Below are 9309 nucleotides of genomic sequence, written 5' to 3'. Positions count from 1 at the left end.
ACCCCATATTGGAGAAAATGAGACCTTGCATGTTATAAGGAGTTGAGTTAATCCCTATATTGCCAATTGGTTAAGATATGGTGACAACTCAACATTTTTCAATAAGGTCACTGAGAAACATTTAATGTTATTTTTAAAAGAATGAATTGTTATTGGCACTTCAAAAATCTCATTTTGCACTCCAAACTTTCTATAATTAGAAAAAATAAATGTACTTATGAGCAGTGCAAAATGAAAATTTTGAAGCGTTAATAACAGTTCTTTTAAAAGAATTAAATTCTGATACATCAAACTGGTCTAGATATGATCTGCGTCTCTATTAGAATATTATGTTTGATGATTTGATTATGTTCTGATTCCACATAAAATCGAGTCATTATCTTCATGCAAATGTTTGGATTCTTCAACTGCTCGGATATAGAACTAGTGCCCAGAAAACATTACTATATAATACATATTCCAACCTGCATAGAAATAAATCCATTAGTTTCCAAAAAATTAGCAGTTAACTTTGTATATTTGTTTATTATTTCTTATTTTTGCAGAAGCTACTACCGATGCACCCATCAGGGCTGCAATGTGAAAAAGCAAGTTCAAAGGTTAACGAAAGATGAAGGAGTCGTTGTGACAACTTATGAAGGCATGCATTCTCATCCCATCGAGAAGAGTACTGATAACTTTGAGCATATTTTGAGCCAGATGCAAATCTACACTTCATTTTAATTAGATATATGTCAATGTGCTCTGCGTAAAGAGACATATATAATATTTTACCTGCAAGCTGTAGTTTGTGAATAATTGTGTAGTTTAATTTGTAACAAAAATAAAATGTACGCATACGCGTCAGGAATTCAGATTTTTATTTTATCAGAACTTGAGTTGTTTTATAACTTATATTTAATTTATTTATTTCTATGTGTTTCACACTATTAATTTCAGGTTTTATTCTATCAGCTCTTACTTCCTTAATCTACTCAATTTTGTTTGTTTACCATCTAATCCTATTCACATTTAATTTTTACGTGCGCTTCATTCAATTTCGATATTGTTTCCAACATAATTTGTTTACTCTATCCCTCTTGATTTTTAGGCTCCCTCACACAAACCCTGTGAAACTCCGTATTTTGAAATAATATATGTTTATTATAAGTTTTCTTATATATGATATACACATGTATATGTGTATGTATATGTTTTCTTTGAGTTGATAGGATCTTTGGCTTTCTATTAATCCCTTTAAAAGCTTCTTGTAGACTTTTATGAGTCAGTTGAGGTGTTGTGGCAATATATAGTGATTATAGACTTCCACCTAAGAACTTTAGGTGATGACTATCTCAAGCTTCCTAATTGGACGGGTGTTGTATTCTATCTCCACCATTTATAGGGCAACCCATTTATAGGGCAACCGTTTGTCAATCCAATGTCGACTTACATTACCACGCAGCAGCTTGTAGGGGAATTCATTTGGTTTGATCTGTAGCCACCCAAGCCAACCAATTAGAGCCTAGTGTTGGCCGCCTCTTTTCCAGTATAAATAGGAGCACTGCTCTATGGTTTTAGGAGTAATGCTTCACTTATTACATTTTTTATACCACATTTGTATCACCTCTTCAATAGGAGTAGGGCCCAATAACATATTTGTGTCTTATCTCTATTAGAGAGATGATACAAAAGTAGTATGAAAAATGTGGTAAGAGCAACATTTTTGTTGTTTTAGAACGTGAAAATGAAAGAGACTACATGAATTGCATGCAAAGTGAAAATCACCTATATACATACATAGTTCTAGCACATGTGTGATTGTGTAAATCATTAGTAGATTGTATTTAGGATACTAGAAGATCCTTTTGCCTTTAGGATTGTATAATTAGGCAACAAATCCTCCTTGATTTATTATAAGTAAAGACACAAAGATTGAGGAATAAAGCACATAATTCCTCAAGCCTATTCTCCATCTTTCTATCTCCTTTGCTGCACCTCTCTCTCTCTCAGATAAAATAGGCCATAACAATTTTAAATATATATATATATATATATATATATATATATATATATATATATATATATATATATATAGGGAGGGAGGGAGGGAGGGAGAGAGAGAGAGAGAGCTTAGTTTAAGTGAGTTTGTTAGATTGTTGGCGGGCTTGTTTTATCAAGATTCTAGGTATCAATTGAGGTAGTGGTTTATGTAATGTGTTCTAAAACTTCTTGTTTTACAGCATACTGAACTGACAAATTATATATTATACTCATTGCACGATAGTACTTGTTGCTCAACCCTCACCCTTTTATTTTACATATGATTTATTTGGCAAGACAACGAACTAAGATTGTGTTAGATGTAGGATTTAAGAGCTTTATTATTGTCATGCACACTATTAAGAATTTTTTGATTATTTGTATAAGAGGAATTTTTATTAATTTTGTATTATTTAAATTACTTTTATTCACGCACCAAGCATAAGGTTTATCTTTCAACTAATTCTGGGTCAGGTTCGCGACATGCACACCTCAATCCGGGTGCCGCATCCAAGACCTTCTCCATGTATAGATAATGGTGTTGCTATCCACAAACGTTTTTTTATTTCTCACACATCTCTTATTAATTTATTCTTATGATCTTCTTCAACTCATTTGGTTTGAAGGTCGAAAATTAAGAGAAGTGTGAGAAATAAAGAGAGATGTGTGCATAGCACAATCTGCTTAGGTAATTGTTAACTCTAGAAATTACAAGACTTAGGTGGCATGCATACCGAGTAATTTACTGAGCTAACTGCATCCTTCTTGTAAATGCGGGTGCACCAACTTGCAACCAAGTTTAGTAGTGCAAATAGAATAGATGTAGTGATGTGGTGGTGTGGTGTTGAACGTGCTATTGACTTTTGTATTAAGCAACTACGGCCAAGAAACAAACTTTTCGGCCTAGAGTTCTCGAACTTGAAGACAAGGTTGCCTTTACTATGAGGTTCAATCAAAATTCGACTTTCAATTTACCAAACACTAAGTAACCTAATAACTCTTCACTTTGTCGAAAAAATTAATGAAGTGACCTCGTTTAAAGGACAAGTATTGGTGGCCATGCCAGAAACCAGAATTTTCTTTGTTGAGTGTTCAAACGTGTCAGATTTTCTGGCACTAAACGAAGAGTCGTCTACAACATAAATAAGATCGGAAAAAATAAAAAGGAAAAATGTAGCATTCTTACACATGCTGCTGATCACCATTTATTCTTAAAATACTCACAAAAAATTAGCCCTTTCGATTAGATCCTTATGACGCATTATATTGAACTTTATGCCAAACATTATGTATGTTCATTTTTTAAAGAGAAAAGTTTAGACCTTTATTGTTGAATGGATGGTTGAAAGGATAAAAAAAGGAGTGTGATATCCACACACCCCATTTTACTTCTCACACATCTTTTTAATTTTTGGCCGTCGGATCGGATGAATTGAAGAAGATCAACGGACATAAATTATCAAAGGGTGTGTGAGAAGTAAAATAGGGTGTGTGGATAGCACACCCCTAAAAAAACAACTGAAATGACATAAAATCGACAATAATGCTTATCCTTTGCACATTTAAATTTCGGTGTCTAATTTGTGCTCATGACTTAGTGTTGGGAAGAGAACCACATCACAAACAAGAGTCAGTTCTTTGGCAGAACATATGGACATTTTTTTTTATCAAATTGCATTGTTTACAATTCCAAAACGAAACTTTAAAGCATTTCCACCCATTTTTGTGGATTTGGATCTTTTTTTTTTTTGGACAAATTGTGGATTTGGATCTAGAATTAGACTAATGACAATACTATTTACTTAAATATAAATTATCGTGACGAATTCGATATCAAATTAGGCTGTCTATTGTGTGATTTAAGGTAGCGTTTGGTACGCAGACGGGACGGGACGGGACAGAACGGAACAAAGATTCATGTCATGTTTGGTACTGGCAAGATGGAACAGAACGAAACTAGATTAAATGACTAACTTACCCTTTTTATTTGACTCTCTCTCTCTCCCGTTTCTCTGCTTTCTCTTCTTCCATTTGACTCTCTCTCTCTCCCGCATGCTCAGATCTCCCAGTAAAAATCAAACCCAGTAAATCAAACCCATACTTTCTCTTCATTTCATTATCTTTCTCTTCAATTCCAGTAAATCAAACTATTTTTCCCCAATTTAAAACCAACAATATGAAAAGGCTAAGGGAGGCGAGTGTGGATTCCCAATTTCCATCCACTACCTGGTTTAGCGTAATATCAATTTACCTCCTCCATTTGAAGATTTAACATTAAACACACATTACACACACAATGCCTCAATTCCAAAACATTAAAAACCTCGATTTATCTCTCACAATTTCAGGATTAACATTTCAGATCACTGTGATTATTCAAATCAACAAACGGATAATACAAATTTTAAAACCAGAGAGAGAGAGAAGGGGTGGGGGCTTACGGAGAAGGGGAAAGAGCCATTAAGGAGCAACAGGGGTTGACAGAAGCCATTGGAAGGTGGACGTGGAGCTGCTGCTTTCAGGCTTTCAGGCTTTCAGCTTCTCGTCGAATGTTAGGAGCTTGATTTCTACGGGCATGCTTGATGGGGTTCCTGAAAAATATGTTTCCTTGGCACGTGAGGTAAGCTCCTGAGCTTCTTGTCCATTTTTGTTCAGTTAAGAGAGAGAGAGCCGGCGAAAGAAATAGAAGAGAAGAGGAAGAGAGAGCCGACTCAGCCCGGAAAGCCCGAAATCGAGCTCGAATTCATCTGGGTTGCTGGGTAACGAAGCTACGTTTGGGTAACGAAGCATTTGGGTTGCTGGGTTTGTGGTGGAGGAGGAGGCTACAAGAGAGAGGGAGGGTAACGAAGGTATGGGAGAGGGAGGCTGCGGGAGAGAGAGGGAGGGTAGACAATGGAATTTTTGTGTTCCACATACGTGGAACAACCCGTTCCGGGGGGAGGAGGCGGGATGCAAAAACACCCAATTTCTGTCCCATGGAACAGCACGTTCCACCCATTTTTGGCGTACCAAACGCGGGACGGAACGCCTCGTCCCGTTCCGTCCCGTCCCGTCCCGCGTACCAAAAGCACCCTAACAGAACTCCCTCTCTCCTTAGTACAAAAATATCGATATACTAAAAAATTAATAATAAACTGTCGTGATAGTTACTATTCACTCTTCACTAATTGTCAATAGTAATTCACATTGATTTATTTTATTTTAATCTATAATTATTTAATAATTATTGAACGGATGAGATTAATTTAGAATATGTGACTATGATTATGCCACGTGTCCATGTCTATAAAAAATCTAGTTTAAATTTTTGAGTAGATTTCGATTGCTCTTATCGTGTCATGTGTCTTCATCTTTCTTCAACTATATATATATACAGTGGCGAAGCTACGTGAGGGCGAGGAGTGGCGGCCGCCCCTCCCCTCGCCGGAAAACACGCCTAGGAGCACTGGTTCAGCCCCTCCGCTCTTGTCGGAAATGAGAATTCGCGCTTCAGTGGGACAGATCTATTAAGGGACCTGGGTGGTCCCGGGACCAACCAGAAGTTCAGATCAATGGCTGTGAGACCTCCATGGACCCCAAGTCTAGGTATGTGATGGAGGGAAAGAGCAGCGGCGGCTGCTGTGTTATGGCTGTCTGCAAACCAGAAAGAGAAAAAGAAGACGAAAAAGGAGACTAACCATTTAAGCAAAACGGTGTGCTTTTGGTATAGGTTTGAAAGCACTCTCCCAAGCTACGTGGGAGGCTGAAAGCCTCAACATTTGTTATTAAAAAATTTCAAAAAAGCCACGTGTTGTGCTTTATACGGTCCACTTCCTAATTAACTATTCAATTTATCAAATTATAATTTTGTTTCTTTTCTACACCAAATAATCCCCTCATTTCCAAAATTTAAGTAAGTGTTTGGGTGGAAAGTATTTCCCGTCATAAATATCATTAAGAATTCATTCTGCAATAAAATGGAGATTCAATGGTTAAATGATAATTTTGTTGTTCACATTGAGAAATATATATTTTCTTGTATTGACAATGAAATTATCATCACACGTTTCAAAGTATAATCTGGTCGTGGATAAATTTAGTCCTTGTAGCTTCTAATGTTGTTTGTACAAATATTATGAATGAAAAACTATAATTCATTGTTTAATTATTCAATGTTGCTTTCGTTTAATTTTTCTGGCGCTTTATATTAGGACCACCCAATGTTAAAATCCTAAATCCGCCATTGGTTGCAGAGCGGTGAACTTGGGAAGAAGATGAAGGATTATGAGTTTGATACTCCCTGTACAAAACGGTGTCATTTGGCAAAAGAAAAAAAATCAATTTCATTATGCTGATCATTTGTTTACTTTTTTTCTCTCTTAAAACACTGTACTGACCCAGACCCACCATTTCTCTTCTAGTCTTTACCTTTCTGCCCCACTTGTTTGTTTTCCCATCCCCCCACCCCCCCCTTTTTTTCTCTTCTAACCCCACTTTGCCCATTTCTCTCCTTTTTTTTTTAATGTTTTATATTCTTGTATGTATTTTTGTTTTCTCTTCAAACACCCCCGCTATATTTATCTTAAACTATCACATTATCTATAAATATTGTATTACTTTTTAAAAAATAATGTAAATATTGTTTAATGCATATTTTACAATAATTTAAATTCATCTAGACTCCTGCCTAAATCTCGTCTAGGCGCGTAGTTGATTGACCCCACTCTGCTGCCTGACTAGGGTCTAACATTTTTTCGAATCTAATCCTAACCAGTTTAAGTTGTTTATATTGGCTTTGATATAACCGCTTTGGTGGAGATATTGTTTTTTGCTATAAATATTGACTCAAAACTTTGTATTTTTCAATGTAAAAGCAACCGCTTCGATTGAACCTTACACTCTTTTGCATTTCGCCCCTCCCCTCGCCAAATCCTGGCTTCGCCACTGTATATATATATAAGAAATCTTGCTCAGATTCTCGAGAAGATTTCGGTTGCTCTTGTTTTGGCTTTTGACTCTACCTTCGGCGGGAGATGCCATTTTTGTAAAAGCATAAACAAAATAGGAACGTAAAAAGTAAAAGATTGTGTAGAGTTTTGGTGTGGGAAGTGAACAAAATGATTTAGTAGTATTTATAGAAGAAATTTACAAGTAATCGTTGGAGTGTTTTTTTTAACTTTTATTTGATTTTTTTTCTTATTTTTTAGATTTAAAATAAACATTATTATAAAATATAATAAGAATCGTTAGATTAAAGTAAGAATTTAAAATGGACATTTGAGATTGGGGCATGTAGTACGTAGTTGTTGAAAGCCATCTGACAATTGTGGCGGGCTGCAGGTTTCAGAATCTGTTGCACCACTTGCCGAGCTAGCCGTGTGCTGGCAAAAAAAATAATTATACGGACATGCTAACGTCAATGCCAAAGATTTGAGTTTGGACTCATAATCGACATGACAGTAGCCCCAAAAATGAGTGGAGTTGTGTTTTGGGTTGAATTTGGGATCTGATGATGTCAGCTTTAACATGGATGAAAATGCTCTACAATTGTATAGTATTTTCGGTAATTTGGTCCTAGAAAGTCAAAGGCTAAGTGACACGGTATGAGCAACATTTAGGCCTCGTTTGGCAGCTCGGACTGTACTGATTATTTCTGTCGGATAAGATAAATAGTCACTGAATAGTATTGACTAAATTAGTCGAGCGTTTGGTGCAGTATCGGATTAATGATCGTATTATTTATACTGTATTTGGTATTATACCGGATAAGATGAATAAAACTTAAAATTGGTATTATAGCGGATAAGAGGAATAAAACTTAAAAAAAAAGTGAAATCATCTTCTTTATTTTTTTTTCGCAGATCTCTCTGCACCCATCAAACTCCCTCCCTCTCTCTTCTTTCTTCTTCCCCGACTGTAGAAGCATCCCAAATAATTCTTCCCCGCTTCTCTCCGTGGCACCCCCAAACTCCCTCCCTCTCTCTCCCTTATTCTTCTTCCCCGGCGACGACAACTCTATTTTGTCGCTTCGACTCCGTCTTCCTCTACGTCAACTGCGACTCTCATCACCCTGCGTCTAGCCCCTGCGAGGTCTGCGAGCAAGCTCCAGGACCGAGAGACCGAGGTGAGCAAGGAGGATGGCGAGGCTGCTCTCGAACCTAAAGGCTATGGAGAATCCGGATATGAACTCAGGTCGTAGAAATGGATCCATATTTGGATCTAGACTACCAGCATGTGGATCCGATGCTTGAAGAAGTTCAGGAGCAGGACATCTGCAGCACGGACGCAGTTGGTTTGGTGTGGCGGTCGTGAAGATGGAGGGGATAGCGCCCCGACTAATTATCCCGAGCTTTTGTGGTGTTTTAATAGTACGGTGTCAACCGTATAAAATTTGATAGACCGGATAATTAAGCGGGTGCTTATTTAGTACGATAGTGCACCAAACAAGTGCTCCCGTATTATTAGGATTGTAACATTTCATATTATTATAGTAAGTTAAAAATTCATAAACATTTGAAAAATAAACACACAAATTACTTTTTAAAAATATAAAAAAAAACTTTAAAAACATCCAAGCAAGGTTAAAAGTAAACACAATCTCTTAAATAAAATAAGAATCTAGCGACTAATTTGACCAAAATTAAAAGCAACCCAAGCGAGATTTACTGTATTCATGTGAATTATTTCCTTTACCACTATAAATGAATTATTCAATCATTGTTTACTAATAAATAATAGGGGAATTTGGAAAAACCAAAAAAAAAAAAAGGGACCGAAATCGAAATCGTAACCCAAAAAACCGAACCGAAATAGTTTGGTACGGTTTCGATTTCTGTGGTTCGAAAACTGAATCGTACCGTACCAAACCGAAGTTAGTGTTAAACAAAGTTGTTTTACCCCTTTGATAGGTGATGTCGTTTTTTACTCATAAGTTGGTGCCTTTTTTTTTTTTGTATGTAGAAATGGCAAGTGGAAATTCAAGAAAATGTGCTATGTTGCCCCTAGACCGCCTAAGTGTTAGGAAGCAAACTCTCATTCAAACGTAAGCATTGAGCTTGAGGAATTGAAGAAGTGTGGAAGACACGAAACTTTGCATGTTTATTTGAATTTATGATTTTAGTTGGAATGTTTATTTGGACTTTGTTTGTTTAGGTGTAGAAGACTTGAAATGTGATGTTTCTTTCAAGTTGGACTTTTGGAAGACTTTAACTTTGATGTTATTTTTAAGTTAGGATTTTTGGAAAACTTGAAACTTTGATGTTTATTTTAAGTTTTGGACTGTAGAAGACTTGATTCCAGTTAACTTTG

Source organism: Malus sylvestris, chromosome 16 (assembly GCF_916048215.2).
Source record: "Malus sylvestris chromosome 16, drMalSylv7.2, whole genome shotgun sequence".
Classification (NCBI taxonomy): domain Eukaryota; kingdom Viridiplantae; phylum Streptophyta; class Magnoliopsida; order Rosales; family Rosaceae; genus Malus; species Malus sylvestris.
Note: the sequence above shows the minus strand (reverse complement) of the source record.